Here is a 21,430-nt window from a genome sequence, read left to right as displayed (position 1 = left end):
ATGAATGAATATAGATGTATAGATATAAGTATGTATCGTACACTTACAGAAGGCTGATTTAAAACACTAGGTTCAACATTTACTTAGATGAGCCACTTTTGCTCTTAAATAAAGAAAATAATTTTTTCAATCTGTTTTTAGAAGTGAATTAACGTTTGTACAATATCCTTAATAGGTAGCTATCTAACTAAAAAATGCCTCCTTCACCTTGCCACTTAATTAGATTTCACAATATCCTATCATTTTTGCAGAAAAATCGCTGTGCAGAATACAGATGGTGTTTTGGCCCCAGGCTATATTGCCTCCTCCATTCATTCCGGTGGCTTTTTGAGGCCTTATCCTATAACCAGAGCCCATTAACTTCCACAGCTGAGCCCACTAAGCTCTGCAGAAATTGCATCCCACAGCTCAGCAAAACACATTTTGCCAGGAATTTAAAATAACCTTCTCCACAATAGGTGGCTGTCACCTTTTTTCAATGAAGAAAAAAAACTGCCAAAACTTAGAAAGAAATGCAATAGCCAATTTACAAGACCATTGGTTCTTAACAGAACATTTAATGGAGCAGGTCACTTGACAGTTAGGGCTACATTAGATACTACCTGTCATGGTTTGAATTATGTCCCCCAGAAAATGTGTGTATCAATTTGGCTGGGCCATGAGTCCCAGAATTGTGTGGTTGGCCTCCACTTTGTAATTTTATGTTAAAGAGGATTAGGGTGGGATTGTAACACCACCTGTACCCAGGTCACATCCCTGATCCAATGTAAAGGGAGTTTCCCCAGGGTGTGGCCTGCACCACCTTCTATCTCTCAAGAGATAAAAGGAAAGGGAAGCAAGCAGAGAGTTGGGGACCTCCTACCATCAAGAAAGCAGTGCTGGGAGCAGAGCGCATCCTTTAGACCCGGGTCCCTGTGCAGAGAAGCTGCTAGTCCAGGGGAACACCAAAGAGAAGGCCAACAGAGAGAAAAAGCCTTCCCCTGGAGCTGACGCCCTGAATTTGGACTTTTAGCCTACTTTGACTGTGAGGAAATAAACTTCTCTTCATTAAAACCATCCACTTGTGATATTTCTGTTATAGCAGCACTACACGACTAAGACACTACCCAAGTCACAGTAAGGAGCCCTGTGGCACAACAGTTAACTGCTCAGCTGTAACCGAAAGGACAGTGGTTCAAACCCATCAGTGGCACTGCAGGGGAAAGACCCGGAGATCTGCTCCCATAAAGATTACAGCCTAGAAAACTCTAGGGAACAGTTCTACTCTGTCACATGGGGTCGCAATGAGTCAAAAATTGACTCGATGACACACAGTCACAGTGCCTCTGTGGACGCCTCTAATGATTGCCGGTGACCAGCTCCATACACATAACTCCCACCTCTCAGTGTTTAGCCATAGACAGAATACAGGCGGAGGATAGAGAGGAGGTTATTATTATTGCATTAGGATCATGTCTATCTGGGTGGGCAAATAGCCAGAAGGAGGGCAGTGAAGGCCTCTTTCATCTTGCTGTGACATCATTCTGTTTTCTTTTTCTGGTATCAGGTCAGTGGTTGTCAATGCCAAGGCTGCTGCTGGCTCTTGGTGAAATGAAAGCATCATAATAAGCAAGGTGTGTCTCTAACTGTGGGAGGCATTTCTTGTAAAGCATTATACTTTATTCTGATATTATATTTTTGCAATTACTTACAGACAGATAAAATAGCCTTTTTTATGTATTTTATATATATTGTTGCTGTTTTGGGTATTTCGAGTCTATTTTGACGCATAGCGATCCCGTGTGACAGGGTAGAACTGCCCCCTAGGGTTTTCTAGGCTGTAATCTTTATGGGAGCAGATTGCCAGGTCTTCTCCCATGGAGCTGCTGGGTGGGTTCGAACCGCCAACCTTACAGTTAGTAGCCGAGCACTTAACTGTGGTGCCACCAGGGCTCTACTTGTATATATCATATACATCTATAAAAAAGAGATAAAACTTGCCTGAAGAGAAACTCCTGAAGGACCCAAGTGGCTCAGGAAGTTTACTGCCTCCACACCCACAAAAATTATTTTATAAAATCTTTCAGTGAGATCTACAGGACCCCCCCCCCCTTGCTGACTTCCCCCTTCCTTGCCCTCCTCAGTGCCCCCAGCCCTGGGTGGCCCCAGCACCAGCCTGGCAACATCTAGTCTCATCTCTGGCCATCCATTGCTGCCATGGAAAATACCCTCTATTGTGTTTTTTGCCTTTATTTTGTTTTCTAGTGAAAATAACTTATTTTTTTCTGATTACATAAATAATACATATGCTCAGTATAAAGAACTTGAATGATACCTTAAAAATAATTTAAAAAGCAAAAGACACTTGAAATCCCACTACCTTGAGAGAAACCACCATTAACATTTTAGTAACCATCTTTTCATTAACACAAACACACACATACACACACATGAAATGTAGATACTTGGGATTACAAGATATGTGTGGTTTTATCAGACACTTTTCTCCCTCTCACTTCTTCTCGCTGACTCCTTTCATCACCTGCCCTCCAGATAACAATATTAACAACATGGTGTGATTGTAGATGTTGGCTCTTGAGGGACAAGCAGGCGTTAAGGAGCAAAGGAGAGTGGACAGGCAGTGCAGACAAAGAGAACAGCATGTACAAAGGCAAGAAAGCCAAACAGAGCTTACAGTAGTCTTTCTTGAAACGTTAACAGTGCACGTAAGTTGCCTGGGGATCTTGTTGAAATGCAGATTCTGAATCAGCAGATCTGGGATGGAACCTGACAGTCTGCGTTTCTAACAAGCTCCCAAGCGATGCCCATCCTGGTAGACCACACTCAGATCAAGGGTATAAACTGCTGTGCTGTCCAATATGGTATCCACCAGTCACATATGACCATTTATATTTTAATTAAGTAAAAGTAAATAAAATTTAAAAATTCAGTTTCTTGGTTGTACTAGTCACATTTTAAGTGCTCAATAGCCACTTGTGGCTGCCATATTGAAAAGCTCAGATATAAAACATCTTCATTGCTGCAGAAAGTTATATTGGACAGTGCTGGATAGAGCATTCAAGGAGCTGCAATTAGTTCAGCAAGGTTGGATCCTAATAGGTGTGTGGAGGCTGGGAGGAGCTGGAGAGATAGGCAGGGTGTTGGTCTTGATCCTGGTGGTAGTAAAGAGTCATTTAAGGGTTTCTAATGGAGAACGGACATGAATAGATTATAGCAGTGTGAGGGATTTGCTAGGGGAGGCAAGACTGGAAGCAGGGAGGCTGAGTGAAATCTGCTACAGTGGGCCAGAAAGTACATGATGGGAGCCAGGACTTAAATTACAGCAGTGGGGAGGGGCTGAGAAAAGAGGGGAGACTCATGGGATGGTCAATGGGAAGAATTCACTGAATAGAAGGAGACAAGAAAAGAGGAGGCTGGAGAGAGAGGAGGAGGCCGAGAGAGGAGAGGATTTGGACTGAGTCCTGGAGAGCTGGGCCAAAAAGTTGTTATCCATCAAGACAGAGGACATGAAGGGAAGTGCAGAGTTGGAGGAAGAGAATGAACTCCGTTTGAGACAAGCTGATTTTGTGGCATCTCTGGGATGTACAGACAAGGATGAGTGAAGGGCTGGTGGGTGTATGAGGCCCAAGGCTCGGAAGAGTGGCCTGGGTTGTAGGGTTACCTCTGCGTAGGAGGCGGTGTGGGGTGGTGGAAGGCAAGCAGGTTGTGGGCCAGGATTGGAATCCAGTTCTGCCATGAGTTGTGTTGTTTGGGCAAGTCACTAAAGGCTTTCTTGGCCTTAGTTTATAATTTCTAAAGCGATGATAATGGGACTTTCACGTAAGGAGCAAAATACTATGATTGGTTCATAAGTGCTCATTCATTGTTGCTAGTATTCTTATTATCTCCCTTGGAGAACTGTTTTAAGAATTAAAGATAACATGTGTACAGTGTCCGGTACTCAATAAATGACATCTATTATTTTCATGAAGGTGTTACCGCAATAGCGCAGATTGGAGCCACCTGCCGCAGTAGCCAATTCTGAGACGGGTGAGGTGAGCAGCAAGAGTTTTATTATATATCGATATATAGGAGACAGAGGGGAATAGATTCCTCAAAAAAATCTGCCTCCCCAACTGGAGATCTGCCAAAGGCTTTTACAGGGACAGGATTATGGGTCTTAGAAGTTTGTGTTAGTTCCCCCTTGAGGCGGACATGTCCCAGATGAGTTCATCTCTTCTTGGAGGTTATCTGGCGACATCCTGGTTTTCTTGTCCCAAGATAAGTGCTTTGTTCGGTTTGTCACTCCTAGATCATTATCACCTGTTCTCCACCCTCCCAGGAGGAACATCGGTTAATCTTATACCTTTTGTAGACTGGAACCGGAAGGAAAACAGGATCATGAGGCAATGTGGGGGTTAGCAATGGGGAGTAATAATAATGGGACGGACCTATGCAGCCTCTTCCAAAGGTCCTTGTGTAGCACAGTTGGTGACTGGCGGTTTGAATCCAACCAGTGGCGCCATGGAAGAAAGCCCTGGCAATCTTCTTCTGTAAAGATTATAGCTACGAAAACCCCACAGAGCAGTTCTACTCTGTGACACATGGGGACGCCAGAATTCACCCAGTGTGAACTTTTTTTGTTGTTGTTATAATAACAACAGAAGTTGTTAGCGAGAGTAGAGTGTATATAGAATGAAAAGAGAAGAGAGGTGAGAAAGAATGGAGTCAGAGTCAACATTTGAAGGGTAGGAGTAAGAAGGAGGGGCCAGAGGAGTACGAGGAGAACCAGGTGAGAGTGGAGACCTAGAAGCCCAGAGGGAAGAAGATTCCAAGGAGGAAGTAGTTAATGGTCTCAAATACCACACACAGATTAGGTAAGATAAGGACCATTGGATTTGTTCACTAGGAGGTCACTAGTGACTTTGGAGAGCACAATTTCAGGGAAATAAACCAGCTGCCTTGGAGTCAACTCTGACTCACAGCTCACAGACTTCCTGTGTGTCAAGGTAGAACTGTGCTCCATAAGGTTTCCAATGGCTGATTTTTTCAGAAGTAGATCATCAAGCATTTTTTCCGAAGCACCTCTGGGTGGACTTGAATCTCTACCCCTGTGGTACGCAGTCGAGAGCAATAATCGTTTGCACCATCCAGGGATTTCCTTCAGGGAAGTAGGGAGGAAGAAAGTCAGACTAAGCTGGGCTGAGGAGTGAATAGGGCTGAGGCAGTAGAGATATATAAACTTAGTCTTTTCTGAGCGTTTGTTAGGAAGGAGTGTAGAGAACACGTGGCACCTGGGGACTGGGGGACATTTGATGAAGGGAAAGTTTATTCACATTGAAAGAGATAAAGTATACACACACACACACACACACCATTGCCATTGAGTCGATTGCAACTCATAATGACTCTATAACCTCTTTCAGTTTTCTTCATCTGACTTGGGGGAAGGCATTCTGCACACCTTTGCACATTCTCCACTAGGTTGCCACTGAATTCCTTCATTAATCTCTTTACTGAAGTGCTTTATTTTTTTGTTCTCAGATTCTTCCTTTGTGGGTTGCCCACATTCATTGTTAAAGGACTGGTAGAATCTCTAAGCTATCCTAAACAGCAACAGCAAAAACAAACCCATTGCCTTCGAGTTGATTCTCCAGGCATTTTTTCATGGTGCCACTGGGGGGGTTTGAACTGCCAACCTTCAGTTTAGTGTTGTTGTTGTAGGTTAGTAGTCATGTGCAAACCGTTTGTGCCACCCAGGGATCCCTCGGCCATATAAGACTACAAAAAGAACAGACTCAAGACCTAAGACATGTTTGGAGAAAAGAAATGTGAAAGTACAGCACACTGGTGTTCCCTCTCCCACCTTAATCCATTTAAATATGGTCCTATGAGTATCTGCAAGGTAGTGATGATTGCTTGAATTATTGCTAAATTTGCATCTGAAGACACTTATTACAAAGGCCAATGCCCAGTGACCTTACAAAGAGTATTCAAATCCTTCTCCCCACCGAAATCAGCTTCATCACAAACTAAATCACACCCTAGAGCAGTCTATGCTTACCCACTGGTATGGGTTGAATTGCCCCCTTCCCGCCAAAAAAGGATATGTTGAAGTCCTAACCCCTGGTACCTATGAACATGACCTTGACTGGAAATAGGGTCTTTGAAGATGTTACCAGTTAATATGAGGTCATTCCAGAGTAGGGTGAGTCCTAATCTGATCTAAGTGGTGCCCTATGAAAAGTGAAGAGACACAGAGACAGAGCAAAAAAGAATCACGTTGCAGCTGCAAGCTAAAGAATGCCTGAGGCTACCAGAAGCAGAAAGACAAGAAAGGATCTTCCCCTAGAGGCTTGGGAGAGAACATGTCCCTGTTGATACCTTAAATTCAGACTACTACCCACACCCCACACCCCACACCCCACTCCCAACTGAGACAATGAATTTCTTTTCTTATAAGCCACTCAATTGGTAGTGTAGCCCTAGGAAACTAATACACCCCTGCTATAAAACAAAGGAGCCCTGGTGGTGCAGTGGTTAAGATCTTGGCTGTTAACCAAACGGCTGGCAGTTGGAATCTACCAGCTGCTCCTTGGAAATCCTATGGGGCAGTTCTACTCTGTCCTATAGGGTCGTCATGAATCGGAATCGATCCGATGGCAAGGTTTTTGGTTTTGTTTTTTTAAATAAAACAAAAAGCAAAACACTTCATCAGCTTCCCATTGTTCTTAGCATAAAATACAAAGCACCAGGGCCTCCTACACGGTCTGGCCCCAGGCCACCCTCATCTCAGGGCCATCCTGCTCCCTAAATTCCATTTATACTTTCTGGATCCTTGAACAGGTCAAATGCTTTCCTGTTCTACCTCAGCGCTCTGCACAAGCTGGGCTTTCTGAGACCTGTAGACCCCAGCCCAACCTGAGATGCCTACTTTGATTAGCCAATCAAATGTAGGCTGTTTTGCGTGCCCCCCCCCCTTACCGCCCAACCCCACACACCTGGGGAGAAGCAATGTAGCATAGAATAGGGCCTTCAGACCGCTTGGGTTCAGCTGTGACCTTGGACGAGTTACTCAACATGTCTGTTTCTCCACCTATAATTTGGGGATAGTAAAAGATATTCTGATGATCAAATTAGTTAACAGATGGTAAGCACTTAGAACATATATTTCAATTTTATTCCACTGACTCGTTTGCCAGGTTTCGAGTCTGTCGCCAGGGAAGGCTTATGGTATCCCATCCCCCACCCCTGGCTGAGCCCAGTGTATCTACTGAACATTGTAAATGAACGAGGAACGAACGAGGAGCTTGAGGAGAGGAGGCTGGTCCACCCAGGTTTGGGAGGGGCCCCGCGAGTAAGCTTGACGAGCGAGACGTGGTCTTTGCTTCTCTATATGCCTACGATTTAGCAGAAGACAGTCCCTGAACACATATTTGACTCTGTGGTTTTAGGAAGGATCCATGGTGGCGCAGTGCTTAAAGGCTCGGCTGCTAACCAAAAGGTCTGCGAATAGCCGCCGCTCCTTGGAAACACTCTAGGGCAGTTCTACTCTGTCCTATAGGGTCCCTATGAGTCGGAATCCACTCGACCGCAACGGGTTTGGGTTTTTTTTTTTTTTCTGTTTTTTGGTTTTAGGAAAAGGAATCTCAGGGTGCTGGCCCAGTCCTGGAGTACTCCCCCCCACACCCCCCAGGGCAGTCCCCGAAGAAAGCATGTTAGCCTGAGAGAACCAAATCGACGTGGGCCAAGGCCTGGTGAGGCGCCTGAAGAATCCCACATCCCGGCTACGGAGGCTCTCAGAATGATGCTGGGCGCGGTGTCAGGTCGTCCTTCAACCACAGCAAGATCCAGAGGGCCGGGGCGGGCCGAGGACCGCGGGCAGCCAATGGCCGGGTCCGCCTTACCCCGCCCCAGCCTTCCCGCGATTGGCTGCCCGTCCACGCCCTGCCCGCGCCGCCTGCCCGGGGATTGGCTACCTGTCCACACGGCTAGCTCGCCTGGTGCCCGGGACCTTCCCGGCGCACGCCGCTGGTCTGTCTGTCTGTCTGTGGAGGTGGCGGTGAGTGTCGTTCGGTCCTGTGCTGTGGGTTGGGCGTCCAGCCGGCCGGCGGCCCTGGGTGGGGTGGGTTCGCCCCGCGTCCCCTCGGGCTTTGCCCGCCCGGAGCTCCGCTGCTCCCGGCGGCCAGAACGCAGGGGTAGAGCAGTGCTCTGCGGCCCGGGGGGCGGACGGCCCGTGCCCGTCCCGGGGCCGCACGAGGCACAGGCGCCGCGCCCAGGCCCGGAGGTTCCCGCAGGCGGCGCGGCGCGGTAACAAGGTTGCGCTTTGCTTCCCCAGGCCGGATCTGCGGCTACTTTGTGGCGGAGTCGGGGCCCGGCTTCCCCGCAGTGGCAGAAGTCGGCCCGGGCCGACCTTGGGCTCCGGGACTTGGTCGCAAACGTCTGCGAAGGTGCAGCGGCCTTAGTTCTGAGCGCAGGTACGTCCCTGTCCTTGAGCGAAGCGAAACGACCCGGCTCCGAGCACGTGGCCGATGGCGGCCGGAGGTTCCCAGGCCTGTGTTGAGTGCAAAGGCCCGAATCCTGCTTTTCCTTCAGGAAAAGGAAATTTACATACAGAGGCTCCACCCAACAGAAAGCCTGCGTCTAAAGCGTTTTAAGAGACTGAGGTCCACGGGGTCTCCTGATGAGAGGGGGAGTGCAGGAAATAGGGAAAGAGAGAACGTGTAAGAACAAATGCAGAGTCGCCCTTTCCTGTGGCCTTTTAAGGTTGCTGCAGTGCTTTAAGAGGCTAACACAGAAGGGTAAAGTAAGACTCCATAAAACCCAGAGAAGAGACTGGAGAACTCCTCTCTGGATCCTGTCTGGAGTCACAGCTGAACCAGAAGAAAGTAACTGTTTTGATGATAAGCAAAATGTTGACATTTGATGCTTTTTCTAGACTATTCTGGGATACCACATAGTATTTTCAAATAGATAAGAGAATTTAGATACTTTGCTTTTCTTTGAAGGTAGAAAAATGCAGGTTAACTGGAACACATGTACACACAAGACTTTACCTGAAAATCCTTTGAGGCAAATGGAAAGACTCTATCTCAGATTTCTTCTAGCTGTTAAAAAGTCATTTAAAAACTTTTTCTTGTTAACAGGTTGAAACTACAGGGAGAAGCCAGTCAAGCCAGATGATCTGATGCTGGTATTTTAAATGACTTATACTATCGTTCTACAGTTCCAGGAAAGAACCACTAATGAGGTCTGATTTTTCTTATGTAACTTGTAGTATTCATGTGTCCATGTACCACAATGGAATGAAAGTAGAACAATGCTTGTGGTGACCAGGGTAGTGTAACGGTTGTCTTATGTGCATTTTTCATTTAATTATTACATCTCTATGAGACATACTATCCCCCCTTTTACAAATGGAGAAACATAGAGATTAGGTGGTTACTTGCTTAATATCCCTTCACGTGTAAGTGGTGTAATATGAATAGCCCTAAACAGGAGCCTTTCAAGTGTACCCTTGGCTGTGAGACCTTGGAAAATCACTTAGCACTTGAGACTTGGTGTCCTAGTGTGAAAAAAAACAGACTAGCCCAATTTAGAGGAAGAGACTACAGTAGAGGTGTTAAAGGATATAAGGTCTTCATAGTACTTAACTGCATTAGACCTGGAGAAGTTCTGAAAAATTTGGCACGAAGGGAGCACCTCTGTCAGTGTGGTGTTTGTGATGTATGTAGTATAACACATTGCCACTGAGTGGATTCTGACTCATAGCAACTCTACAGAGTAGAACTGCTCCACAGAGTTTCCAAGGCCATAATCTTTATAAAAACAGATGGCTACATCTTTCTCCTGCGGAGCACTGGTGGTTTCATACCATCATCCTTTCCATTTAGCAGCCAAGCACTTAACCACTGCGCCACCAGGGCTCTTTGTATGTAGTATTGTTTTATATATATCCGTCACCGTCAAGTCGATTCCGACTCGTAGCAATCCTATAGGACAGAGTAGAGCCACCCCACAGGGTTTCCAAGGAGTAGCTGGTGGATTCGAACTGCCCACCTTTTGGTTAGCAGCCAAGTTCTTGTGTGTAGTATAGTGAGGTGTAAAAGTATGTAAAGGACACTGTGAAGATATTGGAGGCAATAGAAAAAGTTTTGTTATGGAAGGGAAATTAGCATTCTAGCAAGATGCACATAGGTGTAATCCATGCTAGAACAAGTTTATTCCTACTGACTAGCTGTGAATGTTTAGTGATTGGAATTTTTATATTAGCCTGTTATGTCAGTGACAAATTTCTAACTTTTCCAGAGCTTTTAAATAAAGTTATTTAATACACACCTTGGAGTCGTTTTTATGCTTACTTCATAATTGCTCTAGCCTTTCTATCTAAATGTTATTTCTTTCTATATACCAGATTATATTCTACAGTCTAGCCTCATAGAAAATTCTTTAATTTATTCAACAAGTATTTGGGTTCCTATTCTGAGCCAGACACTGCTAGATGCTGAGGGTATAGTAGTAAATAAAACAGAGAACAGTCCCTGCCTTGGAGGAATTTTCTGATGACTAGAGGACATTTATCATTCTAAATAGGGCTTGCCGTGGAAGGACTCCACATAGAAGACCTAAAGGAACTGAGAGAGGTGTCATACATAAGTGTATTTGGGGAAGAGCTTCCTGGCAGAGGAAAATCATAGAGGCCAGTGCAACTGGGAAGAAATGAGCTTAGTTGGAGGAGATTTCATGTCAGTGTGCATGCAGGGGTGAGGTGGATGGGTATTTTAGACCACTGTAAGATAACAGCTTGCTTTCTGGACTCTTGGGCCTCTGCTGTCACTTCAACCTACAACACTCCCTACCCGTACATTTTCCCACTCCTTCCTAACTCTCCTGATCTTTACCATTGCCTCCTCTCCCCATTAGTGCTCTTGATCTGGATTTCTGTAGCATCCTAATGGCCCTATAGTACTTAGACAGGCCCATTTTGCAGTTAAATGTTTACTTGCCTAACTTTAGCTCTTACCCTTTCATTCTGCAATATTAGAAGTAAAGGCCGTCTTGTTTCTCACCATATTCTTACAGTCTAGCCAACTGCCTGGCACATTGTAGTTTCTCAGTTAATTTGAATTCTAAATCACGACTATAATACAAGGAGTGGCATCATTCACAATTAAGTTTAATATCAATATTTGTTGTGTTGAATTACGTATGACATTCAAGTACTAGCTTGCTGTCACTCAACCAAACCAGTTGCCATCAAGTCAATTTTTACTTTAATGTGTCAGAACAGACCACAGTAGGTTTAAAAAGAAAAAAATTATTGTTCAGGTAGGTAGCAGATCATTTGCCATTTCTACAGTTTTCACTTGTACAGTTCAGTGACATTAATTACATTCATAATCTTCAACCATCACCATTAACCATTACCAAATTTTTCCAGTATCCTTAATCATAACGTTTGCAATAACATTTTTTCAGAAGTAGACCTCTAGGCCTGTCTTTCTGGGTGCCTCTGGGTGGACTTAAACGCTGAGTGTTAACCATTTGCACCTCTCAGGGACTCCCACCTACTCACAGTAGCACCATAATGTTAACACACTAGGTTCAAATCATATGATCTTAGGCCATTACTTAGCCACAGTTCCCTTAACTGTAAATGGATAGTTATAATAGTTAAGATTAAAACTGAGTTCCTACACGGTATATCTAACTACACAGGTAGTAAGTACTCAGTAAATGTTAGCTTATTAGTGTGCAGTATTATATGATCATTTTCATAATACTGTATGGTCATTACTAGAACAAAGTGACAACACTGGTATTTAGTATTTATTTTGTATAATACCAAAATACTGGTGTTAGTGTTCATTGAACAAATAACTGAGCACCTACTATGGGCCAAGTACTGTTGTACGCTTTGTGGGCACATCAGTGAACAAAGTGGACAAAACATACAAGTCAACTAACTTAGCTTCTACCCCCAGGTATAAAAGTACTGCCTGAGTCTAAACCACAATGTGACACACCCTTCTTATGGGATTATTTCAAACGAAATGGTCGTATCCCACCACCTCTGGCTAGTTGTTAGGTGCCATCCAGTTGGTCCCGACTCATCTTGGCCCTGTGTACAATAGAACAAAACTGGCTAGTCCTGTGCCATCCTCACAGTTGCTATGTTGAGCCCATTGTTGCAGCCACTGTGTCAATCTATCTCCTTGAGGATCTTCCTCTCTTTCACTGACCCTCTACCAAGCATGATGTCCTCCAGGGACTGGTCCCTCCTGATAACATGTCCAAAGTACATGAGACTTAAGTTTCGCCATCGTCTCTTCTAAGGAGCATTCTGGCTGTACTTCCAAGATAGATTTGTTCATTCTTCTGGCAGTCCATGGTATATTTAGTATTTTTTGCCAACACCATATTTCAAAGGCATTAATTCTTCAGTCTTCCATATCCATTGCCCAGGTTTTGCATGTATATGAGGCAACTGAAAATACCATGACTTGGGTCAGGTGCACCTTAGTCCTCAAAGTGACATCTTTGCTTTTTAACACGTTAAAGAGATCTTTTGCAATTCAGATTTGCTCAGTGCAATACTTTATTTGATTTCTTGACTGCTGCTTCCATGAGCATTGACTCTGGATCCAAATAAAGTGAAATCCTTGACAACTTCAATCTTTTTTCAGTTTATCATGATGTTGCTTATTGGTTCAGCTGTGAGGATTTTTGTTTTATGTTGAGATGTAATCCAAACTGAAGGCTATAGTCTTTGATCTTCATCAGCAAGTGCTTCAAGTCCTCTTTGCTTTCAGCAAGTAAGGTTGTGTCTTCTGCATATCCCAATTTGTTAATAAGTCTTCCTCCAATCCAGATGCCACATTCTTCATATAGGCTGGCTTCTTGGAGTATTTGCTGAGCATACAGATTGACTAAGTATGATGAATGAACACAACCCTGACCCACACCTTCCCTGATTTTAAACCACGCAGTATCCCCTGTACTGTTGAAACAACTGCCTCTTGGTCTATGTAGAGGTTTGGTATGAGCACAATTCAGTGTTTTGGAATTCTCATTCTTCACAATGTTATCCATAATTTGTTATGATCCATGCAGTCAAATGCCTTTGCATCGTCAATAAAACACAGGTAAACATCTTTCTGGTATTCTCTGTTTTCAGCCCAAGGTCCATCTGATATCAGTAATAATAGCTCTCATTCCACATCCTCTTCTGAATCCACCTTGAATTTCTGGTAGTTTCCTGTTGATGTATGGTTGCAACTGTTTTTGAATATCTTCAGCAAAATTTTACTTGCATGTGATATTAATGATATTGGATAATTTCTGCATTCTGTTGGATAACCTTTCTTTGGAATGGGCACAAATATTGATCTTTTCCAGTCGGTTAGACAGGTAGCTGTCTTCCAAATTTCTTGGCATAGATGAGTGAGTGCTTCTAGCATTGCATCCATTTGTTGAAACATCTCAATTAGTATTCTGTCAATTCATGGAGCCTTGTTTTTCTGCCAGTGCCTTCCGTGCAGCTTGGACTTCTTCCTTCAATACCATTGGCTCTTGATCATATGCTACCTCCTGAAATGGTTGAATGTCAAACAGTTCTTTTTTGGTACAGTTACTGTGTATTCCTTCCATCTTCTTTTGATGCTTTCTACATTGTTCAATATTTTGTCCATAGAATCCTTCAATATTGCTGCTCCAGGCTTAAATTTTTTCTTCAGTTTTTTTCAGCTTGAGAAATGCTGAAAAAAAGACTCCAGGTCTTTACACATTTCATCGTAATACTTTATTCCGTCTTCTCGAGCCACCCTTTGAAATCTGTTCAGCTCTTTTACTTCATCATTTCTTCCATTTGCTTTAGCTACTCTACATTCAAGGGCAAGTTTCAGAGTCTCTTCTGACATCCATTTTGGTCTTTTCTTTCTTTCCTGCCTTTTTAATGACCTTTTGCTTTCTTTGTGTATGATATCCTTGATGTCATCCCACAGCTCGCCTGGTCTTCAGTCATTAGTTTTCAGTGTTTCAAATCTGGTCTTGAGATGGCCTCTAACTTCAGGTGGGATATACTCAAGGTCGTACTTTGGCTCTCATGGACTTGTTTTAATTTTCTTCAGCTTCAGCTTGAACTTGCATATAAGCCATTGATGGTCTGTTCCACAGTCAGCCCCTGGCCTTGTTCTGACTGATGATATTGAGTTTCTCCATCGTCTCTTTCCATGGATATAGTCGATTTGATTCCTGTGTATTCCATCTGATGAGATCCATGTGTATAGCCGGCATTTATGTTGGTGAAAAAAGGTATTTCCAACGAATACGTGGCTGGTCTTACAAAATTCTATCATGCGATCTCTGGGATTATTTTTTATCACCAAGGCCATACTTTCCAACTAGTGATCCTTCTTTGTTTCCAACTTTTGCATTCCAATCACCAGTAATTATCATTGCATCTTAATTGCATGTTTGATCAATTTCAGACTGCAGAAGTTGGTAAAAATCTTCAGTTTCTTCCATCTTTGGCAACAGTAGTTGGTACATAAATTTGAATAATAGCTGTATTAACTGTTCTTCCTTGTAGCCATATGGATACTATCCTATCACTGACAGTGTTGTGCTTCAGGACAGATCTTGAAATGTTCTTTTTGACAATAATGCCACACCATTCCACTTCAATTTGTGATTCCTGGCACAGCAGACGATATGACTGTCTGATTCAAAATGGTTGATACCAGTCCATTTCAGTCACTAATGCCTCGGATTTCAACATTCAAGTGTTCCATTTCATTTTTGACAACTTCCAGTGTTCCTTGGTTCATACTTTGCACATTTCAATTATTAATGGATGTTTGCCACTGTTTCTTCTCATTTGGAGTCATGCCACATTAGTAAATGAAGGTCCCGAAAGCTTTACCACATCCACGTCATTAAGATCAACTCTACTTGGAGGAGGCAGCTCTTCCCCAGTTTTACTTTGAATGCCTTCCAACCTGAGAGGCGCATTTCCGGCACTATATCAGACAGTGTTCCACTGCTATTCATAAGGTTTTCATTGGCCAGTTATTTTAGAAGTAGATCACCAGGTCCTTTTTCCTAGTCTGTTTTAGTCTGGAAGCTCTGCTGAAACCTGTCCACTGTGGGTGACCATGCTGGTATTTGAAATACTGGCGCATAGCTTCCAGCATCATAGCAACAGACAAGCCACCACGGTATGACAAACTGACAGACAACTATCACCACTAGGCCCCTCCTTTATTCTAGTATGTTTATACTAGTGAAACATTAGAGAAGCACTCCAAAATTTTATATTTATTTCATTACCCTAAGAATCAACATGGAATATAAGACTTCATTTTTCCATCCTGAAAGATCTGGGGAGTCTAACCAGATATTTAAAACATAGTTTTCAAGTGACTCATTCCTACCATTATAATAGTAATCTTAGAAATGTGTCAGAGTATTTAATCACCTCCCAAGAGTAAAACATATTTATTATGAAACACTGGAACTCCAGAATGCTGTAGAGTTGACAGTGAATTTTCTTGATTCATGCAGGTTTAGCAATGTAACAGGGAGTCCCTGGGTGGCACAAATGGTTAAGTGCCTGACTACTCACCAAAAGGCTGATGGTTGGAACCCACCCAGACACACCTTGGAAGACAGGCCTGGTGATCTGCTTCTGAAATGTTACAGCCTTGAAAACCCTATGGAGCAGTTTTCTGCACATGGGGTCACCATGAGTCAGAATCAACTAACTGGCAAGAACAGCAATGTTAAGAATACTGAGAACATTAAGTTGATGACTGAATAACATCTGTACCCCAAAAGGTGGTACACTTGAAACTAAGTGTACTCCCTGGGAAAAGAGATGAGACATCTGTGTGAGGTTGTTTCTGGTTAGAGGAGCTAAAAAACTTACTAAGTTTCTGAGACCAACATTAAAAGATTTAAATGTAACAGCTCACATAACTAAGCTACTTATGTAACCTATAAAACCCAAAAACCAAACCCATTGCTGTCAATTCTGACTCACAATGTGACCTATAATGTTGGCTAAACAGTACATCTTAGGGGTGCAAAAGCAGCTTCTGGAAAGGCTGTCTTGATCAGGCCCTAACTGTACTCCTCTCCAATTAATAGAAATGCCCAGCTGATGGAGATATTTCAGTTTGAGTTTACATTTTCTCAGAATACATTAATGTACATAAAAATTAATGAGCACTGGTTTTTTTTTTTGTTGTTGTTACTTTAAAAATTGCCTTTTAAAACTTTTTCAAACTTCCACGTGAATTAGAAAATGTGCCCCCAGAGCTATGAAAGCATGGGGCCTTAATATTATCTTGATTTACCTGGCAGCGTTTGACACAATTGATCCTGCTATCATCTATGACATACTTTCTTTACTTGATTTCTGTGTTATCTATTGCTGCTTAACAAATTACCTCCAAACCCAATAGCTTAAAGAACATTTATTATCTCACACAGTTTCTGAGGTCAGGAATATGGGAGCAGTTTAACTGGCTGGTTCTGGCTCAGGGTCTCGCACAAAGTTTCAGTCAATTCTTAACAGGGGTTGGAGAATCTTAGATTACTTAGTGGTTGGTCTGGGGCCTCAGTTTGTTGCTCCTGGGCCTCTCCTTAGGACTTCTCACAACATGGCAGCTTGCTTCTGCTAGAGTGAGGGCTGAGAGAGTTGGCACCCAGGATGGAAGCCACCATCTTTTATAACCTGATCTTGGAAGGGACATCCCATCACTTCTGCTCCTACAGCTTGCCAGGACATCATACTCATATTTTCTCCTACGTAGCTGATCACCTCTCAGATTTCTTTGCTGTTTCCTCTAGTGAGGAGGTTATTGATGTAATCCAAGAGAGAAGAGAGGGCAGCTTGACTAGGGTGGTAGTAGTAAATTTTATCTTTTTATATTAATACGTTTACTGGCATTTTAAGATATCTTGTTCTGAGATGTAAGTCAAGCTGAGTGAATCTTAATTTTCTCACTTACTGGGCAAAATAAGCCATGATCTGTGCCCACATTTTTATGAACTGAGTGTGAATGAAAACACTATGGTTAATGTGAAAGCACAGTGAAGATTACTTTCTATTTAAAAAAGGTCCTGGGTGATAGAAACGGTTTGCGCTCATCTACTACCCTAAAGATTGGCAGTTTGAACCTACACAGCAGCACCATGGAAGAAATGCCTGCCAGTCAGCTTCTTAAAGATTATAGTCATGAAAACCCTATGGAGTAGTTCTACTCTGTAACACACAGGGTTGCCATGAGTTGGAATTGACTCAATGGCAACAGGTTTGTTTGTTTCTTCTGGTTGTGCTTTAGGTGAAGGTTTACAGAGCAAATTTGTTTCCATTTACAGTTTACACACAAATTGTTCCCTGACATTGGTTGCAATCCCCACAGTGTGTTTGCTTTTGGGCATATGTTGCCCTTATGGTCTCATATCGATGATTGTTCTAAGAAGCACTTTCCTCACGGGCGTTATTATTTTATAGGCCTATTATTTGGCTGAAAGGTGATCTCTGAGAATGGCTTCAGGTGAAAATTAGAAAGGTGTCTAAGGGCCATAATATCAGGGTTCCTCCAGTCTCTCTCAGACCACTAAATCTGGTCTTTTTTATGAATTTGAATTTTGTTCTACTTTTTTTTCTCACTCTAACCAGGATCTTCTATTGTGATCCTGGTCAGAGTGGTTGGTAGTGGTGGCAGGGCACCATCTAGTTCTTCTGGTCTCAGGTTAGTGGAGGCTGTGGTTCCTGTGGTCCATTAGTCATTTGGACTAATTGTTTCCTTGAGTCTTTGGTTTTCTTCACTCTCCTTTGCTCCAGACAGAAAGAGATTAAAAGTTGTATCTTAAATGGCCACTTGCAAGCTTTTAAGACCCCAGACACTACTCACCAAAGTAGGATGTAGAGCATTGTCTTTATGAACTACGTTATGCCAGTTGTCCTAGATGTCCCCCGAGACTATGGTCCTTAGCCTTCTAGCCTTCAAGCCCAGTAACGGAGTCCTATAAGGAGTTTGGTTATGTCTAGGATGTTTCCATGACTGTGCCCCCTGTATGCTCCATTATATATATATACATATTATATATATGAAGATACATGCTTACATACAAATATGTATGTAGAAGTAACCACAGCCAACCCTATATATGCATGTGGGTATACTCTCTTAACAGGTTGATTTTTTTGGTATTCTTAAAAAGGTTGCAATTCAATAGCTGTAAGCAAACAAATGAAAAATACATAGGTAGGCACTCAATTTCAGCTACTGACATTTACTAGGTGTGAGTGCCAACTCTGATTCATTGATAGAGGCCTCCGGAAACAGTGCTGTGATTAGTTAGCAACATGGGTGAGGAAGGAGACAAACGCCTATATGAGACAACTTCTTCAAATGCTGAGTAGTAAGAGGAAAGTACAATCTCTCAATTGTAAAACAGAAATTAATTGTAAAACAGAATTAATCTTAGAGCCTTAAAAGGCTACAGCAAGTTGTTCTGATAGAACAGGAATGTGTGTAAGACACTATATAAACACTGGTCCACAGAAAACAGGCTGAGAGAATGACAACGGTTTCTAGTTACTGTTAAGATGAAAGGTATTGTAAAACATCAAGTGTTAATGTGTGACTGAAGGCTCTAGGAAATCATTTTCAAGAAACGATTTTCACACACTGCTTCACTCCACCGAGTCCTAGTGGTGGTTCTTCATCCCTTGAGAAGTTCACCTGGGCTGGGTGAACAGGTCAGGCTCGGGGTCCACCACAGACCCTCCTCCCTCCCCCACCACCCAACTTCAGCCAGTGCAGGCCTGTGTATACTTTGGTTTTCCAAATAATTCTTTTTTTTAGTAAAAAGGGTTTTGATGCTAAAGTGTTTGAAGTCCGCCGGACTAAAGCAGAGCAGGTGAAAGATGTAATCATTTTTATGACCAGATAAGGTACACTGGGGAAAAACAGGGAACATATTTTAAGGGGCCTCATGGAGGCCAAAGGAGCCCTGATGGTGCAGTGGTTAAGCACTTGGCTACTGACTGAAAAGTCAGCAGTTCAAACCCATCAGCCACAATGCGGGAGAAAGATATGGCAGTCAGCTTCTGTAAAGATTAAAAACCCAGTGTAAAACCTTCCGCAAAGATTAAAAAGTTGTGTGTGGCCACTGCAACGAATTATGGAACCCAGCAGAGAAGCAGAGTACCGTAGGAGGGTCAGCTGGTGTCAGAATTGGTAAAAACGTTGGAGGGTGGAGGTAATTTTGACCTCCACCTCACAGGAGTCAGCCTTGGGCTGATTTTGATTATCCCCATGCTGTTTTTTTTACATGGTGCAACCACCTTGTTTTACACAATACACTTTCTGAAACCCACAGAGATGGTGCAGTAGGCTGAATAACAACCCCAAAAGGTATCAGATCTTTTTTTGAAAACTGGAAATGTTACCTTATTTGGAAGAACAGATGCGATGAAGTTAAGGATCCTGAGATGGGAGACTATCTTCAATTATCCTGGTAGGCTCTAAATGCAATCACAAGGGCCCTTTTAAGAGGGACAGAGAGGGAGATCCCAACAGAGAAGGCAATGTGAAGATGGAGCAGAAAGAGATTTGAAAATGCTGGCCTTGAAGACTGGAGGGATGCAGCCACAAGCTAAGGAATGCTGGGAGCCACCATAAGCTTGAAAAGGTAAGGAATGGATTCTCCCCTAGAGCCTCTGGAGGGAGGGCTGCAGCCCTGCTGATACCTTGATTTTGACACAGTGAAACTAATTTTGGACTTTTGGCTCCCAAAACTGTGAGAGAATAAATTTCTGTTTTTAAAGCGACTAGGTTTGTGGTGGTTTGTTACAGTGGTCACAGGAAACTAATACAGATGGACAGGTTAAGATCACAAATAAAGCTGGGACTAGAACCCCACCATACCATGCTGTCTCCTACACTGGACTTCTATTAGTGCCTCATTTAGGGGTAGGGGAAGATCTTGTTTACTCAGTAGTCAGTTTTAAAAAATTTCAGAGGTATGACAATGAACTTAAAATTGTATGTGGACTTTAAGCATAAGAGGCATGAACATGTGGCTAAAATAAGCAGGAACAGCAAATACCACATAATAAGATACAGATTATCAAAATTAATATGGATAACTTACAGTTTATTCAAATGTCAGTTATTATTTATGTATACTTTTAATAAATTTCATTTACACAGCACAAAACACCATCTAAAGCATCAAGTTACAGTGTAACAGAGTTTAGTAAATGAAACAACTTAAGACAATAGGAAAAACATTTTCCTAATTATAATTTTTGTACAGCAGGCCATACAGCTTTGGCCAGCAGTGCCCCAGAGGTAAGAAAGCCCGTTAAAATGAGACAATTTTTCCATAAACAACCTCAATTATTTCTGGTTCATGTTCCACAAAATATAGACTTGAATGTCTGGGAAACTTACAAAAATAAAATAGTATAACTAATAAAACTAGTCTCAGGGTCAGCTACCATACGGCTCTGACTATAAGCCCTTTATATTGTAATTCTGGTGTATCTAGGTTGCCACAGAACCAATACTGAATGATGGGGAACCACATTTAAACAGCATCATACGAGACACTGGAAAGGAAATTCGGGCAAAGAACGTAAGTTTCTTAATGATAAATTCATACTAGTTGAACTCAAAATATATTCTTATGGGACAAGCAGCACATGATTCAACTTGTTCCTCAAACTAAAATGCTAATGTTAATGTGCAAATATCTGAAATTCTCTTTCTTGCATAATTTTCTAGGTTTATCAAAATTTCTTTTATGTGAAACCATTCTTTACTTATTTTTTTGTATAAGAATACCTTATCTGTATCAATTGTGGTATGAATTACTAATGCTTTTATTAGTGTTTCAGCTATTAACTATTTGTGGCCTCATGAATATTAAGAAAATGCCTTCCCTTTGATGACTGCTGTTAGAGCTGAAGCTTCGGGTCAGTAGTACACGTGGAAAATGGAAGTGCAAAAAGTCCCTTGTTATTGACAAGACTGTGTGTGTTGTTATGTGTTGCTAGTTACAGTAATGCTTTTTGAAACCCTTCTCAACTTATGGAAAGGAATCTCATTCTCCTAATAAAAGAAGTTAGGATAAAAACTGAGCCCTGTTTTTCTACCCTTCATACCAAATCCCAGACCTGAAACAGTTTATATATAAAATTTGCTTCAAGTTGGAATTTAGATTATATATCAAAATAGATGGTATTGTGAGCGTCTGACCAAAATCAGGTCCCAATTTGGGGTGGGGGGCAGGGGAACTGGAACCACCAGCCACCTTACAGCCTCTTCTACTTCTTTCTGGCTGATAGACTTGAACACCTGCTTCCAACATCTGAGCTCAATCTCCCACTACAAAAAGAAGTTTTGTTACTACAAATCTAAATACTTCT

The 21,430-nt window shown here is 42.5% G+C and overlaps 1 long non-coding RNA gene and 1 other non-coding gene across 2 annotated transcripts; both read left to right on the top strand.

The window, feature by feature from the left end:
- The first annotated feature begins 8,332 nt into the window (after nt 1-8,332).
- LOC111821730 (uncharacterized) lies at nt 8,333-20,631 on the top strand. The gene is made up of 3 exons (XR_002825071.1): nt 8,333-9,229; nt 19,378-19,689; nt 20,551-20,631. It is a non-coding gene; the product is annotated as an uncharacterized LOC111821730 (long non-coding RNA).
- On the top strand, nt 8,733-8,854 carry LOC111821738 (small nucleolar RNA SNORA26). The gene has a single exon (XR_002825078.1). It is a non-coding gene; the product is annotated as a small nucleolar RNA SNORA26 (small nucleolar RNA).
- Nucleotides 20,632-21,430: the final 799 nt, after the last annotated feature.

The sequence above is a fragment of the Trichechus manatus genome, unplaced genomic scaffold (assembly GCF_000243295.1).
Source record: "Trichechus manatus latirostris isolate Lorelei unplaced genomic scaffold, TriManLat1.0 scaffold00101, whole genome shotgun sequence".
Classification (NCBI taxonomy): Eukaryota; Metazoa; Chordata; class Mammalia; order Sirenia; family Trichechidae; genus Trichechus; species Trichechus manatus.
This window is presented reverse-complemented; position numbering and strand designations above follow the sequence as displayed.